General features: G+C 40.7%; 1 protein-coding gene across 1 annotated transcript in view; it reads right to left on the bottom strand.

Annotated features, from left to right (window-relative positions):
• Positions 1-294: 294 nt before the first annotated feature.
• The window catches only part of LOC146405651 (uncharacterized), a 467,211-nt gene continuing 453,986 nt past the window's right edge, over positions 295-13,519 (bottom strand). Inside the window, exon 10 of the mRNA XM_085011721.1 lies at positions 295-1,352. The gene's annotated coding sequence lies outside the window, so the exon portion shown is untranslated. The remainder of the gene's footprint in view (positions 1,353-13,519) is intronic.

The following is a 13,519-nucleotide window of genomic DNA, read 5'->3' as shown; positions in this document are numbered from 1 at the left end:
CTCCTTTCAATATATACATATATATATATTTTCCCCATAGAATTCTAGTCTTTAGCTCTAATTTCTCGCCAATCAACCATTTATAATACAAATAACAAAAGATTGTATCAAACAATGACCAACTTTTACATAAGGACCTGTTTACTCTTGATACTTCATAAAAGTTAAGTGGCACCTGGGCAAAAAGGTGGGGTTAACAGTAGTATACCTTATCATGAAGGAAAAAAAAATGAGTTCTCAAATAGCACACATTAAGAAACTATCTTTGTATATAAAAACTTGACTTAAAAATCATTTTTAAATGTTTAATTGGGCATCAGGCCCTGAGAGTGCAGTGTTACAAAAACTCAAGAGCTAAAATACATTCGTGTTTACTCTCCTATAATTGCCTTGAATTGCAAATAAAGGATTACCACAAAGTAATATAAGGGAGGAAATTCCTTCTATGTTAAAGATTAAAGAGCACAGGTAGGGTGGAAACGAACTGATAAGTCTCTTGTGTATATGAGCAAGCAAGAAAGGTGTGAAAAAGAGAACTGTTAAAGAACATGCTAATTATGATTAGGATAAAGGCCTGGTTCAGCAAAGCAGTCACATCTGGCTCCTAGTGATATCAGTCTGCATAATGGAAATAATAAGTTAAGGTCATGAGATTGTTGGAGTCTCTTGTGAATATTAGACTTATTTCCTCAGTGAGTCAGACTTAAAATGTCAGAGAGATCAATTTATGTGAATACTATTAATAAGGTAATTAAGAAATAGAGACAGCTCAAGAGGATGTTGCCTGATAATTAATAATCAGCTGGAAAGGATGAGGATCCTAGGAAACAGCGAATTAAATAAAGATCAGCATGAAGGATTTCCATCAGTACTATAGGAGCTATTCTTTAAGGCAGCCAGGGTTAGGATCTGCTGCCATCTGTTAAAAAGTAAAACTCAAACAGGGCTTCTTGGAATTTTATGTCCTATAATTTCATGTTCTAGAGAACCCAAAGAAAGGGAGACAGAAAGAGGAAAAAAGGAAAGGGGGAATGATATCCTATATGAAAATAGCACGTGGTCTAGAGCAAGGGTCTGGGTTCTACTCTCTAGAGATTAGATGTATAAACTGAACAAAAGTGCTTCATTTCAAGGCCTCAATTTCTTCATTCATCAAACAGAATGATTGAACCCTGTGACCTCTACAGTTCCTTGCAGTTCTGAAATCTGAATTATAAACACAATTCCTTAACAATGACAACCCCAACAACCTAAAATATGAACATTCAGGCCAGAACAAAGAGTAGTAATTGTTGACACTGGATGTTGAACAGGCATCCATAGATAAGCATTGAAGGCCCGGGTCCTGGGTCCTAAAGAAAAAAGAAAAAATTGAAAAGAAAAATATAAAAGGTATAGTCCCACTTTCTTAAGACATGTATGTGTCTGGAAACAAACAAACAAAAAAAAAATGAGAAATGAAGTGTGGGACTATGGTTTATTTCTCTTTATGGCTCCTGGTACTTGTAAGCAGATAATTTCCTCTTCCAAGAGGTCTAGCTACAACTGTCAACAAAATGCCCCTTGTTATAAGAAACAACATAAAGCATCCATGTCAAAGTTCAATCCCCTACTGACAAGGTTCTCTGGAAACCAAAGCTTAAAAATTCAGGAACTTATTCAACCAGAAAGTCTTTGCTAACAGATACCCCTTAGTTAAGTGAACACTTCTATGAAGATAGGCATAAAACATCTCATGCATGCAGAGGAAGTGAGAAAACAGACAGCTGCCTTCCTGGACTTCACTACGCCCCCCACTTCTCCAAAATCCTTCAATTCCTGAAAATCCTTGGAAGTTTCTGGGCTGAAGTTTCATTACTCCACTTGGAATGAAGGGAGCTGGAGGAGATCTATTAGCTGTAAAAGTCAAATTTTTCTCAGACCAAAAAGCAAGGTACAGGGAAGGGACAGTGAAAGCCCTAACACCAGCATCCATATACACAAAACAAAAGCATACATGAGCTGCACAACAGCAGAAGGAAGCTGAGAGTTCCTTGCTCCTAGGAAACCTACCCTGCTGGAGGAACACAAAGTGAGGGAGTCCACTCTGGTGTCTGCTGTCATCCACGCACTGGTGAGCTGGGCAGAGAGACACTTTCTACAAAAGTAATGGCTTTTGATATTTTGAGGCAATATGAAGGTTTTTAGAACTAGGATGTAAAGAGCTCAGAAGCAGCAGCATAGGAACAAGCCAAGAAGACAAAGGAGGGAGTGCACGCTTTTTCAAAGTCCCTGCCTGCCCTGAACAACAAGCGCTGCCCTCCACTTGCTCTCCTCCAGGCTGGAGGCTGCTGCGCATTTGGGAAGATGGAAAAGAATGAAATTTCTCAAGGCCAGACCCCTTCCAAGAGTCTCTGATGGCATGTTCACTCTTCCCTGAAAGCATCTGAGCAGCAGTAGAACTTGGTAAGAATGAATATGAAGGGCAATTTTCTTAGGGGAAATGAGTCACTTGGCACCAGGCAGCTTGCAAAGCATGTGTAAGCAAAGAAAGGCTGGGGCTTGGGCTGAGGGGGGTGAGGGGCAGGTGGGGAGTCTGACTCTATAATCCCTGCAAATGACCACAGCCTCTGTAGCACCCTCAGGGTCAACCAGGGGCCTCCCAAATAGCACTGAAGATTCACAATTCCCAGCCCCAAAGTCCTCCTTACACTCTTGTTTTCCAAGCAGAGCATTGTGGCATGCTTTGAGTGGGAATATAAATTCCAAGAGCAGATACCCAAATAAAAGAGGGCAGAGTGTCCCCTCTCCAACCCCCTAAGAAGGGGCTTGGACTCCAAAGGGAGCCCATTCTTTCAGATCCCCAAGAAGTGAAAAGATAATCTTGGAAGTTTATTTGGAGAGGTAAGATAATGGATCATGGCAGTCCACAAAAATAATTGTAATTGACCTGAAGTCACCTAGAAGAGCAGCCATGGCAAATACAGTTAAATATACTAACCAGGACATCTGAAAACCATACTTATCTTTTTCCTTATGGCTCAAGTGTTTGATGTTGTGAAGAGAGTAGTAAGCTAGGAATTTGGATCTAGGTTCTAGTTCAAGCCATTACCCACTTGTGTGACCTGGGCAATTCACATCATTGGGACTCAATTTTCTTACCTATAAAATGAGGACATTGGGATCTTTAAAATCCCTCCTAGTGTTAATTAATAATCCAACAATCTGGAGTTCCCTTCATGGCACAGTGGTTAACGAATCCGACTAGGAACCATGAGGTTGTGGGTTCGGTCCCTGGCTTTGCTCAGTGGGTTAGGGACCCGCCATTTCCATGAGCTGTGGTGTAGATTGCAGACACGGCTCAGATCCCGTGTTGCTGTGGCTCTAGCATACGCCAGTGGCTACAACTCTGATTAGACCCCTAGCCTAGGAACCTCCATATGCCATGAGATCGGCCCTAGAAAAGGCAAAAAGATAAAAACAAACAAACAAACAAAACAAAACAAAACAAAAACAATCTTAGACTGAAATTATAAGAAAGCTCACTTGGAAGGGAAGAATGTTCCAGCCTGATTAGGGATTTCATTTGGGAGCAGGGAGCATGGCACACCCATGGCCTATGGAAGTTCCCAGGCTAGGGGTTGAATGGGAGCTGAAGTTGCTGGCCTACGGCACAAACACAGCCACAGCAACACCAGATCTAAACTGTGTCTGCGACCCACACCACACCTCACGGCAATACCATGATCCTTAACCACTGAGGGAGGCCAGGGATCGAACCTGCATGCTCATGGATACTAGTCAGGTTCTTGACCTGCTGAGCCACAGTGGGAACTCTGTGATTGAGGATTTCAAAATAATCACAAGTCCTGGGCAGCCTTTGCCAATTACTCCCCAGTGTGACACTTTGGGCATAAGAAAGGAATGATGCTAATGTATGAGAATTTACAATACTGTTTCATTTGTTTGCAGATGCTAATATAGTGGTCTGTTATCAACTGAGTCCACTGGCACCTCCTCCTCGAGGGGACTTTCAACAATATCCAGGAACAGTATTTTTGGTTGTCTCAACTGGGGTGAGGTGGGACATGAGAGATGAGGGATGGGGGATGCTACTGGCATCTAGTGGGTAGAGACTGGGGCTGCACCTAAACATCTGAGGATGCATGGGAAGCTCCCACCACAAAGAATTATCTAGCTCCAAATGCACTGATGCTGAGGTGGGGCTCTGTGTAGATGGGGCAGGTAGCTGAGTGATGAGGCTGGGAGGTACCGTGGAGAGGCGTCGTGACCTCTCACTTTTATCAGGTTGTGACCATGTAGGCCTGCTGTTGCCAAGCCTTCCAGTTCCTCCAGAGTCATATTTGAGATTTCTACTGAACTCATCTGCCTTTTAAATCCTGGTGATGACTAATCAGTTCTTTCAAAATACTGAACTTCTATGCGCAAGGAAAAGGGAGGTCAGAGTCAGGCTGCAGGCTGCCGGTTTGCCACCCCCATATTAAATCTTATATGGCAAAAACTAACTTTCAGCATTCCCTCAGCCTTAAAGAGAAAGCTTCCAAAAGAAATATAGCCATCTGAGCCACAGTGCAATCCTATAAGATTAGGTTAAAGAGAGGTTTTGGGGCGGGGGGCAGTGGACTGGCCAATTGCGTAACTAATAGAACCATGCAGTGAGTGATGGGGAGCAGCAAATGAAATTCTCGTGTTTCTTCCCCCATCTTGAATTTAGCCCACACTCAGGTTTGGTTTGGTTTTGAGGCATATTTGACTTTTCTCTTTCTTCAAGTCAGATTTAATCTGGGAGCCCCAAGCCAACTCAGGTGATGAGGCAAAAGCCTTCTCAAAACTGGGCTCAGGAGGAGTGGTACAGGCTGAACCTTCCAGCTTCACCAGGACATGGAAATCTGGAGGCTCCAAGAACATTTTAGCAAGGTGAGCCCCAGTGGATCTCTCGCATACCTAGAAAAGAAAAAAGGTACTACCATCTCTTCATACTGAGGTGGCTCTTCATTTGTATCACAAATTAAAACCCATCAGGCTGGCCATAGACTTCTCACTACATGTGTTTTGTTTGTTTTTGGTTTTTTTTATGGCCACACCCATGGCATATGGAAGTTCCTGGGCCAGGGATTGAATTCCAGCCATAGCTGCAATCAGCTGTGGCACCACCAGACCCTTTAACTCACTGTGCCAGATTCTTAACCCACAGCACCCCTGCAGGAACTCCTCACTACATGTTAATGGAATCTTCATCTGGCCTTTTCTTGGCTTCTGTCATCTGACTCACACACTGGATCCTTCACATTGGAGCACTTGGCATTTACTTTCTTAGGTGACCAAATACTGATGCAGTGATTCACTTTTCTTTCTTTTTTTTTTTTTTTAATGATTTTTATTTTTTCCATTATACTTGGCTTACAGTGTTCTGTCAATTTTCTACTGTATGGCAAAGTGACCCAGTCACACATACATATATATATATGCATTCTTTTTCTCACATTATCTTCCAATCATGCTCCATCGTAAGTGACTAGATATAGCTCAAAGTATACAGCAGTATCTCATTGCTTATCCATTCCAAAGGCAATAGATTGCATCTATTAACCCCAGATTCCCAGTCTATCCCACCACCTCCCCCTCCCCCTCAGCAACCACAAGTTTATTCACCATGTCCATGAGTTTCTTTTCTGTGGAAAGGTTTATCTGTGCTGTGTATTAGATTCCAGATTTAAGTGATATCATATGGTATTTGTCTTTCTCTTTCTGACTTACTTCTCTTAGTATGAGAATCTCTAGTTCCATCCATGTTGCTACAAATGGCATTGTTTTGTTCTTTTTATGGCTGAATAGTATTCCATTGTGCATATATACCTCATCTTCTTAATCCATTCAACTGTTGATGGACTTTAGGTTGTTTCCATGTCTTGGCTATTGTGAATAGTGCTGCAATGAACACACGGGTGCATTTGTTTTTTCCAAGGAAAGTTTTGTCAGGATATATACCCAAGAGTGGGATTGCTGGGTCATATGATAGTTTTGTCATGTAACATCATCTGGCAAGTTCTGGAACCCAAAGGTGATAGTTGTTTACTGCAGAGAAAGTACCACCGTGCTATTTTTTAAAAACACTTTAAGCTCCCATCACTTTGCTGTTTCATCTATTGTAACTGTGATGCACAGAACACCTTGTGAAGACAGTAGGTGTGGTCTTATCACACCCACTTCATGGATAGAAGAACCAAATTTTGATCCACATAACACCCTCAGGGCAGGTAGTGGGGCACAGGCTCTGAAGCCAGATTGCCTGAGTTCAAATCCTGATGTTGACCCATATCAGCTGTACAAGCTTGGAAAAATCACTTTATTTCTCTGTGCCTCAGTTTCCTCATTTGAAAAATAAGACTAGTAGTATCATACTCTACCTTGTGGAGCTGTCATGAAAATTAAATGAGCTCATATACATGTCAAGCACTTGGAAATAGCCTGGCGCAAAGTTAACACTATACTGTTAGCCATCAATATCATCATTTTCCAGATGAAGAAATGGAAGCACAGAGGAACCCCAGCAATCTCATTACAGGGTATGGGCTCATAATCACTTCACTGCTGCCCACTGAAGACACCAAGAAACAAAGTGCCGAAAGATATGTCGGTCATCCATCACGCGAGGGGGAGATGGAGGATATGAAATATCCGGGCCTTGATTCCAGATCCAGCATCTTTACCCTGTGATCCTTGGGTATCACAGCATGTGTGAGAGAAGAGATGATGAAAGTGAAAAGATGTCTACAACACAGCATCTGGTCCCCTCTCACTGTGAAGAGAGTTTGATGAAGTTCTGAGGTACAAGAAGAGTATGGCCCTCTGCAGCCAAGACAGGGAGGAGGAAGAGAGTCGATTAGACCAGAAACACTTTCCTATAAACTCATCAAGATACTACCATTGTTATCTCTGATATGTGTGTTCTGACACATCAACAAAGAAGGGCGCATTCCCCATGGGAAGTTACTTTGAGTTCAACCAAACATATTAAGTTGTGCTTTAAGTCAAAATAATTGCCCTCTCCTGCTCTGGAGACTTGCAAAGACACAGTGACTTACTTGCTAGATGTCCCAAAATTGATCACTCATCATCAAACAAGCCAGGCAGGAGAGCAAATGCTTCAGCAGGAAGGTTAACAGGCAAGAAAATGAATCATCTTATCGTTACAAATACATTGTTTGCTGCTATGACTAAAAATTGCTGTGATATTTTTTGAAGTTCAGATGCCTGGATATTTTACTGCTGAAATGTCAAGCCACTGAGCTATTGTTATAATAACTGACCACGTCATGAGAGTATTTCATAACTGTGTTTCTGTTGTTACACAGTCAGTATTATAGATTCAGGATAAATCTGAATCATTGCTGATCTGCTTTCCAACACGTAGCATTATTGGCTCTGAAGGAAGCACTAGCTTTGCAGTCTGTGAATGTATATTATGAATACCAATGTACAAATATTACCAAACTTCATATGTGCTTTATATGTGCTTTTTGCCTCCTAATAAAACTCTTGTAAGGCCCTCCAAGGGGTCCATCTCGGTTGACCCAGGAATCCACTCTGCTTGTGAAGTTAATGTAATAAAGTGCTGAGTCAGAGCTTCTCTGATTGCTGCTGCATGCAATGGAGCAATAGGATGTGATGGTTTTTAGAAGTGGCTTGTTTAAAAGGCTTTGCACTTCCTTGGAAGAAGGGTTCATGTAATATGACTAAATAATTATTAAAGTCATTATTCATATTCATTAAATGAAATTATTTTTCAAGTACATACAGAATAAAACAGGTGAGATTTTAATTCTAAAATAGAATGGCATCATCTTTCTAAGGCAATGTGCCTCACTTAAAAAAAAAAAGATGGAAAAAACAGTGGTTTTCTGAACAGATGAGTGTGTAAAAAGGTTAGCTGGTGATGCCCAACATGGGCAAGTCTCTCCTTAGGCATCTGTTCTCTTACCAGCAGCTGTTATTCAGGGGCCTTGCTCACTCAAATTTAGCTCTGCCTTAGGTAACAAGAACATAACTAGATAATCTTTTGAGAACAGCCAAGTTTGGGTTCTTCTCATTCAACAATATCTAAACAGAGATCTTACATGTAATATTTCAGAAAACATACAATATTATTTAAGAAGAACCTAAGTAAAACTAGAAACATATTTACTTGACAATTAAGTTTGATAAATGTTACTAATTACAGCACATATAACTCAGGTGTGGTCTTATTCATCTCTCCTCACTAAGGAATTAGTGAAGTCTGGCACTGAGTGGCTTTGATCAGAGCGTCAGTTTCCTTCTTGCATCATTCACCTTTGAGATTCCCATTACACTCCCTGTGAGGAGTTTTCAGATCCCCTCTGCATCCTCTCAGCCCTTCCCTCTAACCGAAGAAAGTTTCTTCATGACACCAAGTATTTTCTGATCTCTCTTCTCTTAAGCTGGCTAAGCTGGCCATCCAAGTGAGTTGATGTATACTGGCCAGTCTGAGAGAATAACAGCCTCACACTGTCCATTATGTATTTCAGGACTAACTTCCAAGAGCACTGACTATTCCTTACCATTCATTCCATCATATGGAGTAAAGAGGTTTCCTATTGGCTACAGTTGCCAAATAGTATAAAGGAAACCTAGCTAAATTTAAATTTCAGATAAAAGAGAATTTTTTTTTTTTTGGATGCACTGCAGCATATGGAAGTTCCTGGGTGAGGGGTCAAATCTGAGCTGCAGCTGCAGCCTATGCCACAACTGTGGCAATGCTGCATTCTTAACCCTCTGTACCACAGTGGGAACTCCAGCAGGAGACTGTTTAAAGTATAAGTATGTCCCAAATATGCATGGGATATACTCATACTAAACAATGATTTCTTTAGTCCCAAGACCTAATAATTTGCTGCATGGCTAAAGCAATAACTTATACACATATCAGAGGCTAATAATGGAGAAAAGAATCAGAAAATTCTTTTAATTCTTTGATTTTTCTTTCCCATTACATGAGGTTTATAATGACATTGACTGGGTGAGGGTGAGAGGAATCCATTTCTGGGATCAATAACACTTCTAACCAGCACTTTGTCAAACTACATATGAATGGCTTTTACTAAACAAAAAATTCTGTTCAACAAATGCTTCTATCATTCCTTTTCTAAGCTGAAGAAAATCTCAGCATTTAAAAAAGCTGCACTGCAAAAAAAAAGAAAAAAAAAGAAAACTTTTTAAAAATAAAATTTAAAAAGCCACATTGCAAGTTTTAAGAGTCAGTCAAAAAATATTTATTCAGTGTGTACCATGTGTTAAGCCAACAACGATTAACACATGGTTCTTGCCTGGGAGGAGTTCAGAGTCTAGGAAAGATACAGAAATGCTGACAGATAATCACAAGGCAATGTGATAGGTCTTCAAACAAAACAAGCGCAAAGTTCAGTGGATGTGACTAACAGGACTCAGGGAATTTGGCATCATAGAGGAGATGACATTTGATCTGATCTTAAAGGACAAGTAGGAATTCTCCAGGCAGAAGAGGAGGGCAAAGGCATTCAAAGCGGAGGGGGGGGTAGTCATGAGATCCTGAAGGAGCTGCTATGCTTGTGTAGCAGAGAAGGTTCTGTTCTAGTCTACGCTGGAGAGGAAGGACCAGCGCTCCACTTTCTCCACCTCATTCATACCACAACGACCTAGAAAGGATGAAGGAGGGCCTCTAACCAAGCCAAAGCTCAGTAACAACAGGAGGAAGAGAAACAAGAACAAGTGATCATGGGGCCCAACAAATAATCAAATTAAGGCAAGAAGAAAGATGCCCAACTTCTGCAAGAATGGAAAGTAAATTGCTGCTGTAGCTTCACCAACTTTTATTTTATTCTCCTCTTACTATCGCCAGAGCCACTTCTCTATGTGAGGTCAGCATGGAGGGCTGCAGAAAATAATTGGCTGCTTTTCCATTTTGGAGATGATGAGCAGAAATATTCCCCTGGTAGGCATTTCCCTGACATACTGTATGAATAAAAAAAAAAAAAAAAAAAAAAGCTTCCAGTGATTCTATTATAAATCCTTTGATACAAATATTCCAAACTAGCTAGAAAGCAAAGATTCTGTGTATGCTGAAGCCATGTATGCTTAGGAATCACATAGTTAAATAATTTATGATTAGCGAGAGCCCAGTGGTGCAACAGCAGTTGGAGAACGTGACAAAGAGCCAGAGTCCAAAGCTAATAAAACAACAAACTGTCTTTTTTCTCTCTTTTCAAAAAATATGTACATTCTTTCTTTAAAATACATACATTCTTTTTAAAAAATATTATTGTCTATCATGGTTTCTCCCAGAAGATTAGATACAGCTCCTTGTACTGCAGTAGGACCTTATTGTCTATCCATTCTAAACGTAAAAGAAACTGTCTTTCTGATGTCTAACATTCTTTTGATTATTTGATGTGCAATTCAAACTGATCTTAAAAACTATGAAAACTTGAAGAACACAATAAGATACCACTGCACACCTATTACAATGGCTCAAATTATATATATATATATATATATATTTGACAATACTAAATTCTGATGAGGATGCAAAGTAGCTAGAACATTTAAATATTGCCGATAGGAATTCTACTTTGGAAAAAAGTTTGGAAGTTTCTTACAAAGTTAAACTTAGGGGTAGGTATTCATCCTAGAGAAATGAAAACCTATGCCTACATAAAAATCTGCATATGAGTGTTTACAGCTACTTTATTCTCAAATGCTAGAAGCTAAAACAACCCCAAATGTCTATCGGCTGGTAAATAGACCAATTATGTTATATCCACATAGCGATTTAACAAAAGAACTACAGATACATCCAATAACATGAATGAGTCTCAAAGGTATAACGCTAAGAGAAAAAAATTCAAACTCAAGAAACTACATACTAAATGATTCAATTTATATGATATTATGGAAAAGGAAAAAACTAGGGAAAAAATCAGATCAGTTGTTGCTGGTGGCTGGAGGTGGGGGAAGGGAATTTATTACAAAGAGTCGTGAGGAATTATCCTATATCTTAATTTTGGTGGTAGTTATATGATTGCATAAGTTTGTCAAAATTCTTCAAACTTTACACCTAAAAAGGGTGAATTTTACTATCTATAAATTATATCTCAATAAACAACAACAAAATTAACTTGGATGTCTAAAAACAACAGCAACAACCCCAAAAAACCTTGGGAGTTGAGGGAGGCATTATTTTGAATTTTTATTTGAATATTAGTTTGACTGTTTCCAGCTCTACAGGCTTTTGACCCTTAGCTTTTCGTTGAACATAATATATTTTCTACAGGTCTTATCCAACAGTAAACTTAAACATCTATCAGTGATTTTTAACCAATTTTGAGAGAATTAAAATCTACAGGTTACAGCACTCATCATATGCAATGAAAAAACTTCTTTGCAGCTAGAGAGGTCCTAGTTATGTACCATCTTTGAGGAAACTGAGGATATAGTCAGTAAAATAATTTTCTGTGTTTTATGGTTAAGATGAGGAACTTCAATTAAGATAAACCTATAGCTTACAGAGATTAAACTAGCCAAAAAAAAAAAAAAAAAAGAGAGAGAGAGAGAGACCACTAGGGAATTTTAACACAGTGGTAGCCAACTAAATCGTGTATTTTAAGCATGTCTTCATTTTATGGAGTAGTTTTTTTGTTTGTTTGTTTTTGCTTTTTAGAGCCGCACCCAAGGCATATGGAAGTTCCCCGGGTAGGGGTTAAATCAGAGCTACAGCTGCCAGCCTGCACCACAGCCACAGCAACACCAGATCCAAGCTGTACCTGTGATCTACACCACAGCTCACCAAAACGCAGGATCCCCCACCCACTGAGCGAGGCCAGGGATGGAGCCAGCATCCTCATGGATACTACTCGCATTCGTTTCAGCTGCCACACAACAGGAACTCCCTATGAAGCAGTTCTGAATACCACGGAGGGGAAATATGGAAAGAATTCTTTTACTACTTTTTCTCTGCACCAGCCCTTTTGCTTTCTGTGTAAGAACATTGACAGAAGCAAGTCTCAAGGCACAACAGCAAAACTAATTCATCAGTGCAGCCAGCCTCTCCCTTCAAAATCGGGTTTCTTGGAGTTCCCATCGTGGCGCAGTGGTTAACGAATCCGACTAGGAACCAGGAGTTTGCGGGTTCGATCCCTGCCCTTGCTCAGTGGGTTAACGATCAGGCCTTGCCATAAGCTGTGGTGTAGGTCAAAGACCCGGCTCGGATCCCGCGTTGCTGAGGCTCTGGCGTAGGCTGGCAGCTACAGCTCCAATTAGACCCCTAGCCTGGGAACCTTCATATGCTGTGGGAGCGGCCCAAGAAATGGCAAAAAGACAAAAAAAAAAAAAAAAAAAAAAAAAAAATCGGGTTTCTTATCTTCCTTGTGTTGTGAGTCCTGGTGTTGGGATATAAAATTTCTGAGGTGTTCCTCCAAAAGACTGGGCAGTGCTTCTTTCCTGAACCGCTAATCTAAGACAATAAAATGCTCATCAAAGGAACAAGAAAAAAATTAGTCAGTCTTGGGAAATACAACAAAGGAGTAACCTTTAGACTAATTTTCTTTGGCAACATCTGAGGCATGTCAGGAGACATGAGGCACAATTTACAACCACGGACTCATCAAATGAGAGGCAGGGAGGAAAATTAACCTTAAAATCCATTTAGCACTGAAATTATAAAGCAGAATCTTATTTAGGCAAAATTTTGTCTTGTGCTCTGAAGATACTTGTGAACCACTGGTCATAAATATTACTTTAGATCAGTATCTTCCACCCAGCGATTCTGGTAGCAGGGCTCTTCAGGGATGCGCATGCTCCAAAAAAGCAGCCGGCAGTGAATGGTGGAGCCAGCAAGGGATCACAGCCAGCCAGAGCACAGGAGCCAGGCAGGCGTGAGGTACAACTTCACCAAAGAGGAGAACATTTCCCATCACTGTGATTTGCTCTCCCAGTCATTTCAATTAGCTTCTTGAAGCCACCACTTTAAAGTGAATTTATTGGAATATTTCAGTCTTTTTACACTGCCCCCTCTTTTGGTGCCTTTGTATTGAATTTGATTTGTACTGAATCAATGAACAAATGAATAGCCTTCCTATAAACAGAGAATTCCTCTCCTCTGCCTTTAATCTTACACACACACACACACCCACACACACACACACTCTCCTAAGGTCTTGAGAGCTTTGTATTTGCCCTCTCACAGAATTTTTTTTTTTTTAATGTCTTTTTGCCATTTCTTGGGCTGCTCCCGTGGCATATGGAGGTTCCCAGGCTAGGGGTCCAATGGGAGCTGTAGCCGCCGGCCTACACCAGAGCCACAGCAACGTGGGATCCGAGCTGCGTCTGCAACCTACACCACAGCTCACAGCAACACTGGATCCTCAACCCACTGAGCAAGGGCAGGGATCGAACCCGCAACCTCCTGGTTCCTAGTCGGATTCGCCAACCACTGAGCCATGACGGGAACTCCAGAAATTTTTTAAAG

Source organism: Sus scrofa, chromosome 2, assembly GCF_054392235.1.
Source record: "Sus scrofa isolate SSC_HxYL_T2T_F1_AM1 chromosome 2, Sscrofa_HxYL_maternal_Yorkshire_Landrace_v2.0, whole genome shotgun sequence".
Classification (NCBI taxonomy): Eukaryota; Metazoa; Chordata; class Mammalia; order Artiodactyla; family Suidae; genus Sus; species Sus scrofa.
The sequence above is the reverse complement of the archived record's forward strand: the minus strand, read 5'-3'. Positions and strand labels throughout refer to the sequence as shown.